A 22,712-nucleotide genomic window follows, 5' to 3' on the forward strand; every position below is an offset into this window, starting at 1 on the left:
AAATTTCATTTATAAAACTTTCAACTTATATACCATAATTTAGAAAATAAAATCTTACTTTTGACAAACAAGCTGGTCTTGGTTATTCAGAAGTGTAGGTTACCATTAGCTAGATCACGTCGCCTATGGTGGTCATTTAAATGGTTGGGTTTTATTCTAATGACAATATTCTTTCTGCAAATGTATAAATATGTATATAGTTTGTAGATAATGTGTATATAGATTTATTCTGACCACCTGATTCAGTAGGCCCAAAATATATCAGGTTCATAAATGGGTCCATATTTAGTTTAGAATTTTGTTTATAGGTTATGAAGTTGGGTAGCGTAGTTTATGATATATTTTCTATAGCCCGCTGGATCAGAATCAACTTGATGTGAGCTACTAGATCATTCCAAAATTCAGGTTCATCATTCGTGGGTGGATAGATCTTTGCTATAGAGAAGACATAGTTTTGTTTTTCTCATTTTGATATAACCTATCTAACTTGTTTGCCAGCTAAGTAGCTGTAGTTGAGCAGATTCGGTGACCATCATGCTCAACGGTTTGAAATGTTTAGTATGTAAATGAGAAAACTAGAGGAAGCGGTCAGGGGCGGTGGGTGACAATTGAAAGTGGTGGGCGTAAAGTGATTTCCATCCAGCACCGTAGCGAGCGAGCGCAGCGAGCGAGCCCGAACCCCAATAGGGGTGTTTGGGGGGATAACCCCCCCCAAGAAAATTTTGAAAAAAAACAAGAAAAATCGTGCCTGTTCAAGCAAATTTGAGAAAGCAGGAAGGTTAATAAAGCAATTGTGAAAGTGCAGTTATTACATTAATAGATGGCATAACATAGGTAGCTGCTTATTCAGTATAACCACAGAGCTTCATACACTCACACTTGTAAAAGCCTCTAATGTGAGCCATGATGTCTTGCCTAAGGCACAAACTGGACTGATTAAGGTAATGCATTTTAAATATAAATTGGAAATGTGAAAGGAGTGTGTAGGAAGACTTCATGGACATTGTTGGTAATTTAAACACCATTATTCAGCTCATGGATATCTTCTAATAGTTATGCGCGGCAGCTTGCCTCTCTAAAGGCATAGAAAATCCTCTGAAACATCACACATGATGAATTCTAAAATGTTACAAGTCATGCACTCAATGCCTCTGTATTTCTGATGCAGGTCATAATATTGCTGTCATGCTCTTTCTGCACACTTGATACGGGTGGAATTTTTATTGCCATATTGTTGCAGTGCCCTTAACATGCTGATGGAACAACATTCAGCATGTACTTTTCTCTATTTGAACTATACTGTTACGCCAGCTTTAAACATTAGACATTTAAGGCTTTCATCAGCTAGACCAACAAAGATGTACCAGGATTTTCAGAAAAGTATGGACATAAGCCTTTGAATTTATTTATAGGCGCCACCACCCACAGGCCAACCTTCCTAGCATGCATAAAGGTGCACATCAGATCTGCTCAGCCTACTAACACCGTTCATTCTCTAAATTCTATCAATTCTAGGACCAGCGCTTAATTGTAAAATAGTTAGTGCAGGGGGGCAATGGATTACTTGGGAGCCCACTGCTTTACTGTCAAACACCAGGGTTGCCAAATGAAAAGGCTGCTAGTCTTGATTCTTTCTACCTTGTTCCTCTTTCTTCCACATTCATTACTTTCTTTTAATCCCATGCTTGCAGGTTCTTTCTCATCTCTGCTTTCTACCTATGTCACTGAATTCTGTCTTTCTCTTATTCGTGCTTTCTCCATTCTTTGCTTTTCCCTCTCTTGCTCTGGGTCAACGTCTGATAATGAAAAATAAGTCCCAGTCGCCCAAAATTTGCACCGGTGCCCACCACCTGGAACCTAAGCTATTACTAGGACCATCTTCAGAGAAAACAAGCATAGTATTCAACAACCAAATTCACCCATGCGCCAACAGGAAACCCAAGAGCGACAGTCAACATCACGCTGTAAAAGGGCCCTGAAGAAACAGAAACTGCAAGTTGACATGGTAGTACCCCTACACAGTGAGGGTACCCAAACCACCAGTCACTGTGGGCCACACTAAAAGCCATGCCCCGCTAAACAAATCTCTGTTATAATAGCAAAGCATAAAATAACATAACATGACCTAACATAACAAAACAAATAAATTGATATATAAGCAATGGTACCAAGATGTCTCACTTAAAATTTTAAAGAGATATTAAAGGAAAAGGAGACTGAGACTCTAAACAAGCGAGTATGCCGTGCATGCATCTTTTAAAATTATGAAAAATGCATGGATCATTTGACAAATTTGTATTAAACAACAATGTTTACACAACAGCAGAATGACAGGACAGTGCAGAACATAAGCGACATATGTTGTAGAACTGCACAATTGCCCTAGTTCTCGGCTAAAATAACAAACTCATTAAATTCTCTGCAGAGATAGATAGAAGGCTTCTACAGTGATTGGTATCTTATTCTGAATTGGAAGTATCAATGAAGAAAAACATGTTCTACATTTCTGCCCTGCTAAGGAATATGCTCTGCCCTCCACTTGTGCGTGCCAGGCAATTCTTGGAAAGCAGCTTCCCGTGTGTAGCTGTAGATAACAAAGGAGGCCTGTGCATGGAGCAAAAACGCGCATGGGGCATACTTCAAGGGAGCTGGCTAACCTCTTCTGCCTGGGGAAGTTCAGACCGCTCTGACGCCGAACAAGCAGGATTTTCTAGGCAGTAGAGTGATGATGCAGATAAGAGTGAACTGAAGTAACACTAAATATCTTTACTCCCAACAGAGTGCATAACTTCAACACTCTGAAACACGTCGCTTCATAAACATGGGCAAGAAACTTGATGGAGCTGTGAGGTCCTGCAACAAAGGCAGCGTTACTCTTCCTATAAGCCGGGAAGCTTAGTGTTCCTGAATGACATGCATACATGTGTACCTAAAGTTGTGATGTACCCGTCAATAAAACAAGGTGTATAGCGCATGCTTAGGTAAAACATACTTTCACCGATGGCTATCTTAACGCAGAAAAGCGGATGCTATTGTTATCCAACTCAACTGTATTTATTTTATCGACCTTAGAAAAATGAAAGGCTAAGTGGGCAAGCTAGGATTGGAACATGTGATCATGGAGTCCAACAGAGAGCTATGACATAAATGCTTTAGACCACAGACCATCGCTGTTTTGGAGATGTGTTGGTTGGAGGGGCAGAGAGGGCATGGCCACAGACTACTACTGGATAGTTTTGCATGTCTTAAATCTAAGTAATACTGCAACACCTAGAGACAAGGCCACTGGAATTATGCGGCAGGGAAGGACCAAAGTATGTGGCAGGGTTGGCTGGATTATGCATCAAGAAAAGTCAAACTGTGCAGTGTAATGTGCCACACTCTGTGATAGTATTACTTCATAACTTTGACAGTTTTACACATGGTAACGGTGTTAAGGCAAATATTTAACCTTACTAATCCCCAATTATGCGGAAAACGCTGCGGCAACAGAATCGCATAATTCTGGTGGTCTTGCCTATAGGTGTGAAACAAACTAGTGATGCAGAGACCTTGTCTGAAAGTTGCAAGTGACCTCTAACCTTCAGAGCTCGCAGTGTCACTTGAACTTTGCCAGAGACGTCCAGAGCATTAAGCCTCTGCCCAAATGCAGCCAGAAATGGACCATCAGACTCCCAGTAGGCCCCGCTCAATGCCATTTGAGCTGTACTGACTCCGAGCAAGACCAGTGCAAATGAGCATTGACTTACGGAAACCTATATTAAAACTATTGGCTACAGAAGAGAACATTAAAACACCATAAGATTAAACAGACCCTCAAGCAGGGAAGGAGCTGTGGTGAGCCTAAACCATCACCAAATGCACCGAAAGCTGCCTTACATGAAAAATAACCATAAGGGCCCCGAACCAGTCAAAGCCCAGGGTTCCATGGACAGATGTACACAAACAAAACAGGATGTGGATTGGAGGAGTCCGTCCTTTATGAGGTCTGGGAGGGGTGTGGTGTATTCCGGAACTGTGGCAAAACTTTGTTATCAATATCAAGACTTAGGGAGCTTGGAAAATAGTGCCTGGCCTGAGGGGATGGACTGTACTCATAGAGTAAGGAATGGAACGAGGAACGGGATGGAGAAGTAAGCATTTGTGAGTACATCTCATGTAGTGCGTCCTCTGCAAGAATTAAATGGAAGTGTTTGTCATTTGTCAAAAGTGTAATTTATGAGCACGCTTAAACTTAATTTAAAATGTATATAAATGACCCATGTTACCCCTTCATGTTTTTAATCTACCCCAGTGTCTTTGCCATCATGGTATAGTTATGTTCCTACAACATTCCATTTCTCTCTACAAGATTCCTTTTGTAGGACCCCACTTTCCATCGCTCAGCCTCAGTCGCCAGGCCTTCTCTTCCCTTTCTTCGCTCCCTCTCATTCTTTCTTCCATAAGGCCTCGCCTTTGCTCATCTATTGCCCTACTCACCGCATGCCCATTTCTTCTTTGCTTTCTCTACACAGCTTTCCACTACTGAACCTATTTTTTCTCTCCACGTCTACTTCTAGGGTGGACCTTTCTGCTCAGGATGTACTATTAAAGAGCACGGTTTGTGGCATCAACCTGCGGTGATTTGTTTCTGAAATCAGGCCCTGCTTGAACAGTTTCCCAAATCAAAGTCTTGATGCGAGGCCGAATACAGTCTTCTCACCACCGACACCCTAGGGAACAAAGCCCAATTTTTGCGACTCACTTCCTCATAAAATGTCGAAAGTAGCTGCACTGTAAACCACCATAGACCTACCACCTGCCCTGTGCATCTCATGTTCTCTCTCAATACTGCTTTACAGAGAAATGAAACTCAGACCTGAATGTTGCTCTCAGAACCATACAGATTCAGAGATTGGTCTAGAAGCAGCCGCTTAGTGGGCAGGCAGCCTAAGATTAGTAACTCATGTCGCTAGCCATGGCCCAAACCCAAACCCAGTTCGAAGTCATCCTGAATTTCATGATCCTGGACATTCATTTAACAATACAATCCATCCACGGAGTTGTGGTCCTGGTTCACTCTACTCAACCTGCTGGACAACAGTTCTAGATTGCAAAAGGAAACAGTGATCTGTAATATAATGCCTTTTCTTTTTGAATCAAACAATTTATTAAATTGCAGAAAGACCCTAGCGGACACGGCCAGGCACACTCGAGGCATTTGCTCTGTCTGTCATTGGGTCAGCCTTAAACCAGCACGGGCTTGGTTCATTTTCTAGGTCACCCCAGGACACTGTCACTGGGTGTTTACGCCTTTTTTGCGCACGTTTATATTTACCACTCGGTGGTACCTCTGCTGCGGCCGGGGCAATAGCGCCTGAAAACACCCAGCTGAGCGCTAAATAGCCGCAAATATATTTCCCTCCTCTTTCTGCACTAGCGCTTATATACATGAGACCCACACAAATGCTGTTCACCTTATGCAGCCTGGAAAGGAACGTAAAAATAGAAAAAGCTTTGTTAGAGTAGAACAATCACTGAGAGAATACTTTAAAATGGTCACAAACTAAAGTGGTGAAAATAATTGTTTTCAAAATAAATATTGATGCGAGAGGAGCTACGTAAGTGCACGCTACAAGGAATGCATTCTTGCACCCTGCGGAGTGTTGTTTTTGAAGTGGCTCAGGGCATCAGATGTTCAGAGCTCTTACATACGTTTAACCACCACAACCTGTGCATTAATGTTTTCAAAAGTTGTGTTCCCTTTAAGAACCGAGCAGCAGATTTCGATTAGATTCATAACGTTTTTGGTAAATTTCTTTAAATGTATCGGCTATCTTGTGTGAGTTAGTGTGGACTATACCTGCATCATCCTTGATGGCATTAATAGCGTACTTTTGAATTTTAGATAGGAAGCTAACGACTTTCCCACTTTGTTGGCTTCACATAGATGTAAACTTTCCTGTTTGTTTATCCACACCCGTGCCCTAGTGCTGATTATTTTTTATTGTATTCATACTTTTTGTTTAACATTTTATTTAATATGTGGGGGTCATTCTTTAGTACACGCAACTTCTGCAATTTAGAGATATCCTTCTCTAAGGTCAGTAGTTTTGCATTTGTTTCTTTATTAATATTTGATTACATTTTTATTACTACTCCCCTAATTGAGGATTTCAACGCTTCCCATCTAGTAAGGTGCGAGGTCTTGTTTTCTTTATTTTGTAGGAGATCATTTTTAATCGCCTCTTTAATTCGTTTTTTATTTTGCGGTGTAGAGAGGACATCACCGATAAATCTCCAGAGGGTTTCTTTAAGGGGGGTAAGGGGGTTGAGTCTGAGATAGTTAAAATAATGCAGGAGTGGTCAGAGACCACCCTCGGCTCTATTGTTGTTTGGTCTATCCTGCTAGTTTAATTGCATGATATTAAGTAGTAGTCAATAAGGGAATATGCATTGTGCGGAAAAGAGTAAAACATGTAGTCTCTTTCTGTCGGATTTCGCAGTCGCCAAGTGTCTATCAGGTTATATTTGCTACAGAGGTTCTTAAGGGCTTTATGTGCTTTGCTCGGCCTGAATTGACATGTGGACTTCCTGTCTAGGTTGGGGTCTAGGGGGAGATTGAAATCACCGGCAACTATCAAAGTAGCGGGATCTGGAATCAACTTGATGTGAGCTACTAGATCATTCCAAAATTCAGGTTCATCATTCGTGGGTGGATAGATCTTTGCTATAGAGAAGACATAGTTTTGTTTTTCTCATTTTGATATAACCTATCTAACTTGTTTGCCAGCTAAGTAGCTGTAGTTGAGCAGATTCGGTGACCATCATGCTCAACGGTTTGAAATGTTTAGTATGTAAATGAGAAAACTAGAGGTAGCGGTCAGGGGCGGTGGGTGACAATTGAAAGTGGTGGGCGTAAAGTGATTTCCATCCAGCACCGTAGCGAGCGAGCGCAGCGAGCGAGACCGAACCCCAATAGGGGTGTTTGGGGGGATAACCCCCTGCAAGAAAATTTTGAAAAAAAACAAGAAAAATCGTGCCTGTTCAAGCAAATTTGAGAAAGCAGGAAGGTTAATAAAGCAATTGTGAAAGTGCAGTTATTACATTAATAGATGGCATAACATAGGTAGCTGCTTATTCAGTATAACCACAGAGCTTCATACACTCACACTTGTAAAAGCCTCTAATGTGAGCCATGATGTCTTGCCTAAGGCACAAACTGGACTGATTAAGGTAATGCATTTTAAATATAAATTGGAAATGTGAAAGGAGTGTGTAGGAAGACTTCATGGACATTGTTGGTAATTTAAACACCATTATTCAGCTCATGGATATCTTCTAATAGTTATGCGCGGCAGCTTGCCTCTCTAAAGGCATAGAAAATCCTCTGAAACATCACACATGATGAATTCTAAAATGTTACAAGTCATGCACTCAATGCCTCTGTATTTCTGATGCAGGTCATAATATTGCTGTCATGCTCTTTCTGCACACTTGATACGGGTGGAATTTTTATTGCCATATTGTTGCAGTGCCCTTAACATGCTGATGGAACGACATTCAGCATGTACTTTTCTCTATTTGAACTATACTGTTACGCCAGCTTCAAACATTAGACATTTAAGGCTTTCATCAGCTAGACCAACAAAGATGTACCAGGATTTTCAGAAAAGTATGGACATAAGCCTTTGAATTTATTTATAGGCGCCACCACCCACAGGCCAACCTTCCTAGCATGCATAAAGGTGCACATCAGATCTGCTCAGCCTACTAACACCGTTCATTCTCTAAATTCTATCAATTCTAGGACCAGCGCTTAATTGTAAAATAGTTAGTGCAGGGGGGCAATGGATTACTTGGGAGCCCACTGCTTTACTGTCAAACACCAGGGTTGCCAAATGAAAAGGCTGCTAGTCTTGATTCTTTCTACCTTGTTCCTCTTTCTTCCACATTCATTACTTTCTTTTAATCCCATGCTTGCAGGTTCTTTCTCATCTCTGCTTTCTACCTATGTCACTGAATTCTGTCTTTCTCTTATTCGTGCTTTCTCCATTCTTTGCTTTTCCCTCTCTTGCTCTGGGTCAACGTCTGATAATGAAAAATAAGTCCCAGTCGCCCAAAATTTGCACCGGTGCCCACCACCTGGAACCTAAGCTATTACTAGGACCATCTTCAGAGAAAACAAGCATAGTATTCAACAACCAAATTCACCCATGCGCCAACAGGAAACCCAAGAGCGACAGTCAACATCACGCTGTAAAAGGGCCCTGAAGAAACAGAAACTGCAAGTTGACATGGTAGTACCCCTACACAGTGAGGGTACCCAAACCACCAGTCACTGTGGGCCACACTAAAAGCCATGCCCCGCTAAACAAATCTCTGTTATAATAGCAAAGCATAAAATAACATAACATGACCTAACATAACAAAACAAATAAATTGATATATAAGCAATGGTACCAAGATGTCTCACTTAAAATTTTAAAGAGATATTAAAGGAAAAGGAGACTGAGACTCTAAACAAGCGAGTATGCCGTGCATGCATCTTTTAAAATTATGAAAAATGCATGGATCATTTGACAAATTTGTATTAAACAACAATGTTTACACAACAGCAGAATGACAGGACAGTGCAGAACATAAGCGACATATGTTGTAGAACTGCACAATTGCCCTAGTTCTCGGCTAAAATAACAAACTCATTAAATTCTCTGCAGAGATAGATAGAAGGCTTCTACAGTGATTGGTATCTTATTCTGAATTGGAAGTATCAATGAAGAAAAACATGTTCTACATTTCTGCCCTGCTAAGGAATATGCTCTGCTCTCCACTTGTGCGTGCCAGGCAATTCTTGGAAAGCAGCTTCCCGTGTGTAGCTGTAGATAACAAAGGAGGCCTGTGCATGGAGCAAAAACGCGCATGGGGCATACTTCAAGGGAGCTGGCTAACCTCTTCTGCCTGGGGAAGTTCAGACCGCTCTGACGCCGAACAAGCAGGATTTTCTAGGCAGTAGAGTGATGATGCAGATAAGAGTGAACTGAAGTAACACTAAATATCTTTACTCCCAACAGAGTGCATAACTTCAACACTCTGAAACACGTCGCTTCATAAACATGGGCAAGAAACTTGATGGAGCTGTGAGGTCCTGCAACAAAGGCAGCGTTACTCTTCCTATAAGCCGGGAAGCTTAGTGTTCCTGAATGACATGCATACATGTGTACCTAAAGTTGTGATGTACCCGTCAATAAAACAAGGTGTATAGCGCATGCTTAGGTAAAACATACTTTCACCGATGGCTATCTTAACGCAGAAAAGCGGATGCTATTGTTATCCAACTCAACTGTATTTATTTTATCGACCTTAGAAAAATGAAAGGCTAAGTGGGCAAGCTAGGATTGGAACATGTGATCATGGAGTCCAACAGAGAGCTATGACATAAATGCTTTAGACCACAGACCATCGCTGTTTTGGAGATGTGTTGGTTGGAGGGGCAGAGAGGGCATGGCCACAGACTACTACTGGATAGTTTTGCATGTCTTAAATCTAAGTAATACTGCAACACCTAGAGACAAGGCCACTGGAATTATGCGGCAGGGAAGGACCAAAGTATGTGGCAGGGTTGGCTGGATTATGCATCAAGAAAAGTCAAATTGTGCAGTGTAATGTGCCACACTCTGTGATAGTATTACTTCATAACTTTGACAGTTTTACACATGGTAACGGTGTTAAGGCAAATATTTAACCTTACTAATCCCCAATTATGCGGAAAACGCTGCGGCAACAGAATCGCATAATTCTGGTGGTCTTGCCTATAGGTGTGAAACAAACTAGTGATGCAGAGACCTTGTCTGAAAGTTGCAAGTGACCTCTAACCTTCAGAGCTCGCAGTGTCACTTGAACTTTGCCAGAGACGTCCAGAGCATTAAGCCTCTGCCCAAATGCAGCCAGAAATGGACCATCAGACTCCCAGTAGGCCCCGCTCAATGCCATTTGAGCTGTACTGACTCCGAGCAAGACCAGTGCAAATGAGCATTGACTTACGGAAACCTATATTAAAACTATTGGCTACAGAAGAGAACATTAAAACACCATAAGATTAAACAGACCCTCAAGCAGGGAAGGAGCTGTGGTGAGCCTAAACCATCACCAAATGCACCGAAAGCTGCCTTACATGAAAAATAACCATAAGGGCCCCGAACCAGTCAAAGCCCAGGGTTCCATGGACAGATGTACACAAACAAAACAGGATGTGGATTGGAGGAGTCCGTCCTTTATGAGGTCTGGGAGGGGTGTGGTGTATTCCGGAACTGTGGCAAAACTTTGTTATCAATATCAAGACTTAGGGAGCTTGGAAAATAGTGCCTGGCCTGAGGGGATGGACTGTACTCATAGAGTAAGGAATGGAACGAGGAACGGGATGGAGAAGTAAGCATTTGTGAGTACATCTCATGTAGTGCGTCCTCTGCAAGAATTAAATGGAAGTGTTTGTCATTTGTCAAAAGTGTAATTTATGAGCACGCTTAAACTTAATTTAAAATGTATATAAATGACCCATGTTACCCCTTCATGTTTTTAATCTACCCCAGTGTCTTTGCCATCATGGTATAGTTATGTTCCTACAACATTCCATTTCTCTCTACAAGATTCCTTTTGTAGGACCCCACTTTCCATCGCTCAGCCTCAGTCGCCAGGCCTTCTCTTCCCTTTCTTCGCTCCCTCTCATTCTTTCTTCCATAAGGCCTCGCCTTTGCTCATCTATTGCCCTACTCACCGCATGCCCATTTCTTCTTTGCTTTCTCTACACAGCTTTCCACTACTGAACCTATTTTTTCTCTTCACGTCTACTTCTAGGGTGGACCTTTCTGCTCAGGATGTACTATTAAAGAGCACGGTTTGTGGCATCAACCTGCGGTGATTTGTTTCTGAAATCAGGCCCTGCTTGAACAGTTTCCCAAATCAAAGTCTTGATGCGAGGCCGAATACAGTCTTCTCACCACCGACACCCTAGGGAACAAAGCCCAATTTTTGCGACTCACTTCCTCATAAAATGTCGAAAGTAGCTGCACTGTAAACCACCATAGACCTACCACCTGCCCTGTGCATCTCATGTTCTCTCTCAATACTGCTTTACAGAGAAATTAAACTCAGACCTGAATGTTGCTCTCAGAACCATACAGATTCAGAGATTGGTCTAGAAGCAGCCGCTTAGTGGGCAGGCAGCCTAAGATTAGTAACTCATGTCGCTAGCCATGGCCCAAACCCAGTTCGAAGTCATCCTGAATTTCATGATCCTGGACATTCATTTAACAATACAATCCATCCACGGAGTTGTGGTCCTGGTTCACTCTACTCAACCTGCTGGACAACAGTTCTAGATTGCAAAAGGAAACAGTGATCTGTAATATAATGCCTTTTCTTTTTAAATCAAACAATTTATTAAATTGCAGAAAGACCCTAGCGGACACGGCCAGGCACACTCGAGGCATTTGCTCTGTCTGTCATTGGGTCAACCTTAAACCAGCACGGGCTTGGTTTATTTTCTAGGTCACCCCAGGACACTGTCACTGGGTGTTTACGCCTTTTTTGCGCACGTTTATATTTTCCACTCGGTGGTACCTCTGCTGCGGCCGGGGCAATAGCGCCTGAAAACACCCAGCTGAGCGCTAAATAGCCGCAAATATATTTCCCTCCTCTTTCTGCACTAGCGCTTATATACATGAGACCCACACAAATGCTGTTCACCTTATGCAGCCTGGAAAGGAACGTAAAAATAGAAAAAGCTTTGTTAGAGTAGAACAATCACTGAGAGAATACTTTAAAATGGTCACAAACTAAAGTGGTGAAAATAATTGTTTTCAAAATAAATATTGATGCGAGAGGAGCTACGTAAGTGCACGCTACAAGGAATGCATTCTTGCACCCTGCGGAGTGTTGTTTTTGAAGTGGCTCAGGGCATTAGATGTTCAGAGCTCTTACGTACGTTTAACCACCACAACCTGTGCATTAATGTTTTCAAAAGTTGTGTTCCCTTTAAGAACCGAGCAGTTAAAAAAATAGCGAGCTATTTCAGTGACCTCCCAGAGATTTTGCAGTTAATCTCCCCTGATTGGGGTTTGTTTGCCTTCAGGGCATCCTCTGTACTGCTTCAAGGGCCTCGTAGTCTGTTTTTGCTGTAAGTTGGAGGCCTTTTCAGTTCAGGCTAGACCAACAACTACTTAATCATCTGTATTGTACTCAAGCTAAATTCTGTGCTCACCCTACTTACAAGAGAAGCAGGGACTGGACCTTCTAGGATCAGATTAGTTCAGTATGGTAAACAGGGGACAATAGCCATTTTCCATCACAACTCGAGGACAACCGCCACTGCTATTCCGTTCTGTGGGCAGCAGTCTGGCTGTGATTGAGAGGACAGGTCCGGAGGAGGGGGCAGCAGGGCTGTGACTGACGAGTGCTCTGATTAAGCTTGACAAAGGCACTTACCTCCCTCTCCCATTCTCCCCCTAGTCCAGTGCTTAATTTGTAAAATATGAAGTGCAGGTGCTCAAATGTTTGTTGGAGGCCACACCTACTTTTCTTCAGCTCCACCCATTTCCTCCACTGGCACCAGTACTGTGTGTGTGTTGCATTATCATAGATATTCCATCCATGCTCAGTCGCATGCTTGCAAACCTTTTTTGCAATAAGTGCCTTTAGAACGAAGGTGCTGGACTGCCGGTGTGTGCATCATGTGTGCAAAGGGTTTCAACTTTAAAGCCTGCCCAGCCTGAGCCACTGCCAGTAAGCCTGATGGATCAATCTGGAATATGCAGTGCTGGGAATATGGCCAGTCAGGAGGGCTGGTATAGGATGGCATGCCGCCAAGCCAGCCCTGAGCCCACCAAGCATTTGGGCGAGTGACTAAGTGAGGACGTATTTTTAAACGTCCGAACAGGCGGCTTAGTGGTTTTACCGGCTTTGGCCTGTTTGAACTAGAAGCGTTTTTTATTTAAACCTGCAGTTTATGCAGTAAATTGTGAAATATGCAGCAACAATTGGCAATTCAAACGTGGAAAAAGCAGTGGAATCACGATTCCTGAAGAGTGTAGCAATTTTGCTTGACTGTGTATCTTGGACACAGGACACAAAGCGAAAGCAGAAGTTAAAACCACAAAACAAGGCGCTTTACCAAAATGGGGGGCTGTCATCACTAAGGTGCCTATATAATAAATGTATTTCTGCTTAACCAAGCGCTGGTTTGGCCGGTTTTACCGACCATATCTGTGTGCTGTGTAATCTCCACTCCAGTTGTGCAAATGTGGCCTTGTGCGTAGCTTTGTGGTAGAACTGAGCATGTTCAACAGTTGCCTGGTTTTTCTACGAATCTATAGGCACAGCCTGTGTACTGTCATCACGCAGACGCGGTGTCGATGTTACTCACTGAATACCTCGTCCAGTACTACTGATCTTGTCACGCCTGGCGCATCTTGAAACAGTGTCACCCTCGGCGAAAAGTAAGCCCCCCACCCTGGAGTACTCTCACCCCCTTGGAGTGCCGCCCCACACTCGAGAGCAGAGCTCCCTCTCTGGAGCACAGCATAGTCTGTCACACCCTATGGAATGCCTCGCAGCGCCCCTCTCTGGAGCAGCACATTATCAGTCCTTGGAGGGCAGAGAGCTTGTAGCGGTCTAGTTTATGCACGTCACGTAGACGTGACGTGCGGCGGCCATGTTGGCGGGATGCGCGCGCATCCCATTGCGCGCTGAGAACGGGACGGAGAGCAGCGCCGGCCGGCGCTCCTCGGACACACATATGATGTATTAAGAATAAACGCAGTTACACTAGCCACCTGTTGCCTGTGATCATTATAAGTAATATTACAGTGGCGACGAGGTCGGGAGGCACCCCCAGGCAACCACCACAAAGAAAAAAAAAGAAAAAAAACGGACCTCCACGTGGGAATCCAGACACAGCAGTTGGGCCCATCCGGACAGAGGCGAGGAACACTGCACCGCCCTACCAATAGAGACCGATCACGAGGCCACGGAGGGACACGCAGGAGGTACGGAGAATCCGAGGAGCGTGGCAGTGCCATAGTTTACCACAGAGGTGGCGCATAGGCCAGAGCAGCGGCGCGACCCCCCGCAGCTGCAAGGACACGCACGACACCCCAGAGTAACAACGCAGGGGAGGAATAGAGCTGGCTACCAAGGGGGAGGAGGTGGGGACCAACACCAAGAGTCCCCAGAGAGAAGCGAGCACAGGACTCAAAGACAGCACCCCAGGCAGCCCCTCCGGCAAAGACGCTGACCCAAAAGTCACCAGGGAGGTGAAAATGAGCGCACCGGCGGGGTATGCAATAGCCCCTGTGCAATTTCTACTGAAACCCGGTGAACCACTGATGAAGTGGGAGGATTGGAAAGAATATATTGATAATTTCATAGGGGTCCTGGAGGACGAAAATGAAGAAAAATTCACCCCACAAAGAAAGAAACGTATCCTGTTGCTGAACCTGGGACCGGAGGGACTCAGGATTTACAAGAGTTTGGTGCCCAAAAAGAGAGAAGACACCGATGACGACGTGTATGCCCATGCTGTGGAAGACCTAGATGAACGGTATCGCCCCACCATCTGCGTGTCAGTGGACAGATTTAATTTCCAGCAGAGAAAACAACGGGCTGGTGAAACAATAGAAGAATACGTAGCGGCCTTGAGGAAGCTGGCGACCCCGTGCAAATACGCACTGTGGGAAGATGAATTCATCAAGGATCAGATCGTGATGCACACTACGAGCACAAATGTTCAAGACAAGTTATGGGCGAGCGGCGACACCACACTTAAAGACGTGATGGTCATCGTAAAGAGGGCGGAACTCGCACGGCGATGCGCTGATGCAACCAAGAAAGACGTAGCCACCCCTACCATGGTGAACAGGATACAAGAGGGAGAACACCGCAAGGACCAGAGAGGCAAGGAACCTATGGCCAAAGGAACCAATAGATGGCAAGGGAAGCAAACGGGCAATGATGGCAAGAAATCGTGCTACAGATGCGGAAGTTGGTCCCACGACGCACGTGATAGAAGATGTCCAGCGTTCCGAGCCAAGTGCCTACACTGTGGCATCTTAGGCCACTATGAGAAAGTGTGTAGAAAGAAACAACCCAAGGGCATGGTGAAATGTGTCGATCAAGGCGAAGAAGATCTGGAAGAGGTCGCAGAGGAAGAGGTGGTCACCGTCTTATGCATATATGACCAGGTATTGAGCGTAGAAGGGAAGAAGTCAACGAAACCTGTCCTGGACATGTCAATGGGCGGCATCACCATCACTGTGGTGGCAGACACCGGATCTCCATTCACCATCGTCCAACGGGCAGTGTGGGAAGAAGCGTTCAGACCCAAGTTGGGCCCAGAGTTGGAGAAACTAGACATTCGGCCGGTCACGTACAATGGCGACCGCATTCCAATGGTGGGGTTCCGACGCCTGTTGTTCGAATTTAGGGGCCGATCAGCATGGTGCAAGCTGTACATTGCAGAGAGAGGACCCTCCGTCCTAGGATGGCTAGACCAGGGCGACCTAGGAATAAAGCTGGATCCAGGAGGAAAGGAGCAAATACTAATCACAGAGCAAGAGGAATGGCCGGACCTGAACAAACGGAAGGAGAACTACCCAAAAGTGTTTGGAGGCACGGTGGGAAGGATGGAGAAATTCCAACACAAGATCGTGCTCAAGGAAGGGGCCATCCCGGTAGCTCACAAAGTGAGGAACGTACCAATTGCGGTAAGAGAAGCAGTCCAGATGGAACTCCAAGAATTGGAAAAGAAGGGAATAATAGAACCGATCACCTGCGCAGAATGGTTGGCGCCCTTAGTGGTCGTAATGAAGCCCAATGGGAAAGTCCGGCTCTGTGTGGACCTGAGAGAACTGAATAAAAATATTGTGGTGGAGAAATTTCCCCTCCCCAGAATCGAGGAAATGTTGGCCAAGACCAGAGGAGTGAGGTGGTACTCCACTATCGACTTGACCTCGGCCTATCACCAAATAGCACTTCATCCGGACAGCAAAAGCCTCACATCCTTCATCACTCTGTTTGGGTGCTACCAGTTCTGTCGTATGCCGTTTGGGCTGGCCTCGGCAGCTGCTGTCTTTCAGAAGATGATGCACCAACTGTTCAGGGACTGCAAGGGAGTCCAGTATTTCCAGGACGACATCCTGGTGATGGGGAGTGACAGGCAGGACCATGATCAGAAACTGGAAAAAGTGCTACAAACGTTGGAGAACAAAGGCCTGACAGCAGAGTGGACAAAGTGCAGATTGGGCCTGCAATCGGTAACGTACCTAGGCCATGAGATCGGACAACAGGGCGTCACACCCAAGGCAGAAAATGTAAAAGCCATCGCTGAAGCACCGCCCCCTAAGAACAAGGAAGAGGTCAGGTCGTTTTTGGGGATGGCGGAGTACTACAGCAAGTTCGTGGTACACTTCGCCTCAAAGACCCACAACATGAGGCTGCTGACTAGGGAAAGCACTCCATTCCAGTGGACTCCGGAAGCACAAGCAGAGTTCGAAACCATCAAGAAGGACGTCACAGGAGCTGTACCTCTCAAAGGTTACGACCCACAAGGCACTACCGTGCTAACGACTGATGCCAGTGACAAGGGGTTGGGCGCTGTGCTCATGCAAGACCGAGGAAGAGGGGAAATGGAGACAATCAGCTTTGCATCCAGAGCATTGACGGATACAGAGAGCAAGTACAGCGTGATTGAGAAGGAGATGCTGGCGGTGGTATGGGCCACGACGAGATTCCGGCAATTCCTTTGGGGTACCAGATTTCTACTCAAAACAGACCACAAGCCGTTGGTAAAGGTACTAACATCGAGCGGACATGCCAGTGCCACCCCCAGGATATCCAAAATGTCTCTGAAGTTACTTGAGTTCAGGTATGATGTGGAATACATTCCTGGGAACCGGAACCGAGTAGCGGATTATCTGAGTAGAGCAGCCGCCATGGAGCCAGGAGAGGAAGACCCTGCAGGCAGTGGAGAGTTGGTAGCTCTCATAGAAGATCAGGAGAAGTTAATCAGCCAACAGGAATGGGCAGAGGCATACGAGGAAGACACCGACATGAAGGAAGTAAAGATGCACATCGTCCAAGGGTGGCCAGACAAAAGAAATGTGAGGGTGAGTCTCAGGCCCTACTACGAAGTGCGAGAAGAACTGTCGGTAGGAGACAAAGGGGTATTCATTTACAGAGGAGACAAGGTGATCCCCCCAAGGAAACTCACCACCAAACTCTTGGACCTGCTACATGAGGGCCACCTGGGCATAGGGAAACTCAAGGCAAGAGCTAAACAAAACTACTGGTGGCCAGGCATGGACATGAGAGCCGAAAGGCATGTCAGGGAATGTCCACAATGTCAAGGAGCAGACAAGACCCTAAAACCTTTAAGGCCAGCGTTAGGGAAGTTCACGACCCCCTTAAATCCGTGGGAAGAACTATCTGTAGACATTTTGGGACCCGTCCTAGATGACCAGGGCACACAGAAATATGTGTGCGTACTCATGGATCGATATTCCAAGTGGCCGGAGTTGAAAGTGGACGAGTCCATGGACACAGAGAACATCCTGAAGTTTCTGTCAGAGACCTTCACAAGGGAAGGAATCCCCAAATCCATCCTGAGTGACAATGGCCCCCAGTTCACGTCGGAAAAGTGGAACAAGTTTATGCAAAGAAATGGCATCACTATCAAACATACAGCAATCTACCATCCAGCCGGTAATGGCCTGGTGGAGCGATTCAATAGGGTAGTGATGGGAGCCATACAAGCCGCCATATCCAGCGAACAGAACTGGGAGAAAGCGCTAGAGAACATGGTGTGGGCCTACAGAATAACTCCCACCGGGACGGGCTACAGCCCATTTCAAATATTGAGGGGGCGAGAACCATTCACGCATGACAACAGGATCTGGAAGGAAAAGGTCATCACCAGCGAATGGTCCCCTGCAGTGGTACAGGCCAACCTGGAAAAAGCACAGACAATCTACACCAACCACTACAACAAACGAAGGAATGTGAAAGGGACAGGCCTGGAAATAGGAGAGTGGGTGAGAGTAAAGCTAGCCACTCTACAGAAGAAAGGAGACAGCAAGTATAGCAAGCCAATGCAAGTCAAAGAAGTGTATGATCGAGCTGCCTTGCTGAGCGACGGAAACGTGTGGTCCCAGGACCGCATGGCCCGGTGCAACAAGGTATTGAGATGGGAACAACATGAAATGGAAGGGGAAGATGTGGACGAATTGAACATGGAAAGGCGACAAGAAGAAAGTGAGCAATGCGATGGAGCAAGTACGGAGCAGGAGAGAGAAAGTGAAGAATTGAGCGAGAGTCAAGGGGCTGAGGTGGACCGGCCAGAGAGAAGCGCAAACGATGAGGGAATGGCGAATGAAGAAATGGAAGGAGTCGGTATGCAGCACCACGGGACTCTGGGGAACCCCGTCAGGGTTACAAGGAGCGGAAGGCAGGTGGTGAGGCCTTCCAGATTTCGAGACTTTGAGTTGGACAGTGATCGTAAGTGACTAATTAAAGTTCAGTAAAAGGGGGAGATATGTAGCGGTCTAGTTTATGCACGCCACGTAGACGTGACGTGCGGCGGCCATGTTGGCGGGATGCGCGCGCATCCCATTGCGCGCTGAGAACGGGACGGAGAGCAGCGCCGGCCGGCGCTCCTCGGACACACATATGATGTATTAAGAATAAACGCAGTTACACTAGCCACCTGTTGCCTGTGATCATTATAAGTAATATTACAGAGCTGCCCCACAAACAAACTCCTCTTTAATAAAAAACACTGACTGAAAGTGAAAGGGCCAGCCGCTGTCATCATGATCAACAACATAATTATTAATTTGAATCTCCCCTGACTTGGGCTCGCAGCTCAGCCTGGGCAGGCTAAGTCACAGTGACTAAGAAGAGTCACAGCCGCAACAGTAACTCACTCGGTCGGGAGGGAGTACAGGGGAAATTATAAAATATACATCTATCATCATGCAATATGTGACCTGTGCAGCAGATGCATGTAGACCCGGCCCTAATAATTAAGTGCCGGTGCTAAGCACCGGCACAAATTAAGCACTGCCCTAGTCTCTCAATCTCAGGGGCTCCGAGTCACTGCGACACCTGGGAACGGGGGGAGGAAGGGAACGAGTGATTGTATCCACCAAAAACACCAAAAACATTCCAAATCCCAAGACTCACTCATTTTCACAGCTCGGGATTTCAGTGGCTCCGGTTTGCGCTGGCCTTCATGCTCTATGATGACCGATGGGACCTGGGCAGATCAGCCTGTTCAGGCTGCCAGTCCGAGGCGACCTCAGTCTTCCTTCGCACAGCAGCCTTGGTGTGTAGGGAGACTAGCACGTGATCTAATGTGCCTGGTTAATCACTGTGAAGGCAATATTCGCAAAAAGCCACTCACCTGCTGACTCGCTACTGATGGTCTAGTGGAGACTCGGATATTCTCGGAGTCTCCTTGGCAGTTACAACGTGCGCTCTCCGGATCGCCTCGCCTGTCGCCTGTCTGGTGATGATGACACGCATACAGACTGTGCCCCCTAGCCAATCCTGGCGTTGCATGCAGCCCCAGGATTGGCTAGGGGGGCACAGTCTGTATTCGCCCTGAATCGCCCTGAATCCTCCCGGCCCTGGCGGCCTGAGCAGCACCCCTGGGACCCGCTGGTACAGTGCGCTGCGCATGCTCGAGCTGGTTACAGCCCTGTGTCACTCAATGGCTACACCAGCTCGAGACTTAGGATGCCGGCCCGCCCCCGCCCCACCCCCTGGCTTCAGCGGCATGATGCAATTGTATTTTGCCTGCTTAGTGGACGGCTAAGCAGGCAAAAATACAATTGCTTTTATTTTGCCAATAGCGTGCGTGCGTCCATGTGGCTTGGTGGGGCTACGCCCCCACGCCCCAATGGACGCACCGCTGCTGGTAGCGGTGAACAAAACGGTAGCCACTTGTATGGCACTGCTCTGCTCGCTGCGGAAGATTCTACCCTTCTCATGCCAGACCAGAAGTAGTGCGAAGCATTATTTTAAGTCGTCTCGACTATTGCAACGCACTGCTTCTGGGGGCGCCGGTCACTCTACTGGGGAAATTACAACGTGTGCAGAATTTTGCTGCAAAACTTGCATTGTCACGCCGCCGTCTGGACTCCTCTGCTGAGGCTCTCAAAGACCTGCACTGGTTGCCAATTTTGCAGCGTATTGATTTTAAAGCCCTGTGTCTGGTGTTTCGGGCTCTTCACGGTCAAGGCCCACTCCCACTGCAGAACCTCTTCTCCTGGTATATCCCAGGCAGACCACTTCGGTCAGCCTCTGCCTATTTGGTATCAGTACCTAAGATCAGGCGCTCCCGGATGGGAGGTCGGGCCTTCAGGTTCACCGCAGCAAAACTGTGGAACTCTCTTCCTTTGGACCTGAGGGGTTTGACTGATCTTCCCTCTTTTAAGAAAAACCTGAAAACTCACTTATTTCCCAGAACATTGCACTAGACTTTTTCGGGTGCTGGTAACACCTTGTATGTCATGATTATCTAAGCGCCAGGATGCCCGTTGGGTAACAGCAAGCGCTATACAAAAATATCTATACATACATACATACAGAAAACCCATGTAGCAGGAAATAAACCTCTGACAACCTCTGAGCCTTAAATATTGGGTGTCGTTTGTAGGGGTTGTGTATCCAAGAGTATTGATAAAAGTGATCACTCATAATGAGATTAAAGAACATGTGTTCCAATAGAGAAAAAAAAACCAAGATTTAATTGAAGAACAAATCAAGCCAGGTAAAGCTTCTCCGTCTGAGAAGACATGTGTAGTGCCTTGAACTACCAATTGATATTTTGACGGACCTGCAAAGGAGAACTGGTACCCCAATGCTTTCATCGTAGGGCGAAGAGCAAGAAAGCTTTTCCTAGTATTCACCATTGCTTTTGAGTAACCTTGTGCAATAACATTTTTGTTGTTGCCCCAGATGATGTGGTTGTGATTTCCCATGAAGGATAGGATAAGCTCAACATGCTGATATCTTAGCAGTTTGTATACAATTGGCCTAGCATGTATGTGGTTCGCCATTCTTCTGGCGGGAACTCTGTGGGCTCTGTCGAGTTCCAATGGTTTCTCGAAGTTTAGCTTTGTAACTTGCGGTAACCATTTCTATAGAAAGGTAATGCATGAACCCGCCTCATTTTCAATTCTTTCCAGCATCCCAAATATGCATAGATTTCCTCTTATAATCCTTTCCTCCAATTCGGTTAGTTGTTTGGAGAATGCATTTGAGACAGATTCAAGTTTTGTTACTGTCTTATTTGTACTTGACGATCCATATTCTAGTTGGCTTATTCTGTTTTCTGCCTCTGCGATCCTACTATTGGTTTCTCTGATATATTTGCGGATTGCAGAGATCTTAGTTTGCATAGAATCAGTGTTTTCCTTGGTGGATTTTGCCAGGTCATGAACTTCTGCAAGTTTCACTAAAATTGTCTCCATCGTAGTGTTAATATCCTGCTTACTTTTGACCAGTGAGTCCGGATTTGGCAGGTTGGCTTTTACTCTCTTGAGATTTGTTTTATTTTATTTATTTTAATTAAGAAGTTTTGTATAGCGCTAGCCTGACCGGAGGGTATCGGAGCGCTTCACAGCAATTGTATAGCAAGACATGCGAGAGCATAACATAATACAATAAGCGAGCAAAGGGAGCAAACAAATAGCAAAACAGTGAGACAGTCCGGTGTGAGTCGGAGTAAAGAGGATGATGAGTGGTCATCATCCATTACAAGGACTTGTTATCTCACAGCTGGGGGGTACAGTGTCCTTTTCAGCATTCCGGTGGATCCTATCTGATCGCTGGAGATCGATCGAGGAAAAGGATTTTGAGCTTTCTTTTGAATTTGGTGAAGGAGGGAATAGTTCTGATGTGGGGGGGATAGAGTTCCATATTTTCGGCGTGTTGTCGGTGAAGGATCTGGCTGCGGTTTTCTGTTTTTAGGTTTTAGCGGGATAAGCAGTAAGGTATTGGAGCTTCTGAGGTTCCTGTTCTGACCTGCTTTATTGAGTTTGGATGGGGTTTGCCTGTGTGGAGGGCTTTGTGGGTGAGGCAGGCCGTTCTGAAGTTTGCCCGCATATCTATGGGTAGCCACTTGAGTTCTTTGAGGGCAGGAGAGATGTGGTCGAATTCCTTCAATCCCGTTAACATTCTAGCCGCCGTATTGAGGGTTGTTTTTAGCGGAGCAAGGTGTGTTTTCGCAATTCCAGAGAGGACTGCATTTCCATAGTCCAGTCTTGACAGTACCAATGCTTGAGTGGCTTGTTTGAGGTCGTTAGTAAGAATGAAAGGTTTTATTTTGTTTAGTAGCTTTAGATTAAGGAAGGCGCTCTTGGCCGAAATCTTAATGTGTTTGGTCATGTCCAGTTTTGAGTCTAGCGTGATGCCTAGTGATTTGACAGATTCGACCAAGGAGAGGTTCCCGTTGAGCGCATCCATCTCCTTTAGCCACTCCGCCACTTGAGGATTCTCTTCTTTGTTCGAGATGAGGAGTAGTTCGGTTTTGTCCGGTTTCAGTTTTAGATGGTTGCTTGATAGCCAACGTTGCGCATCTCTGAGTGTTTCATTTAGGCTTTGTATGTCTTTGGCAGAGGAGATTTCCAGGTAGATTTGGGTGTCATCAGTTTTGAAGAAAGAACCAACAATATGAA

This window comes from Lissotriton helveticus, chromosome 3_1, assembly GCF_964261635.1.
Source record: "Lissotriton helveticus chromosome 3_1, aLisHel1.1, whole genome shotgun sequence".
Taxonomy (NCBI): domain Eukaryota; kingdom Metazoa; phylum Chordata; class Amphibia; order Caudata; family Salamandridae; genus Lissotriton; species Lissotriton helveticus.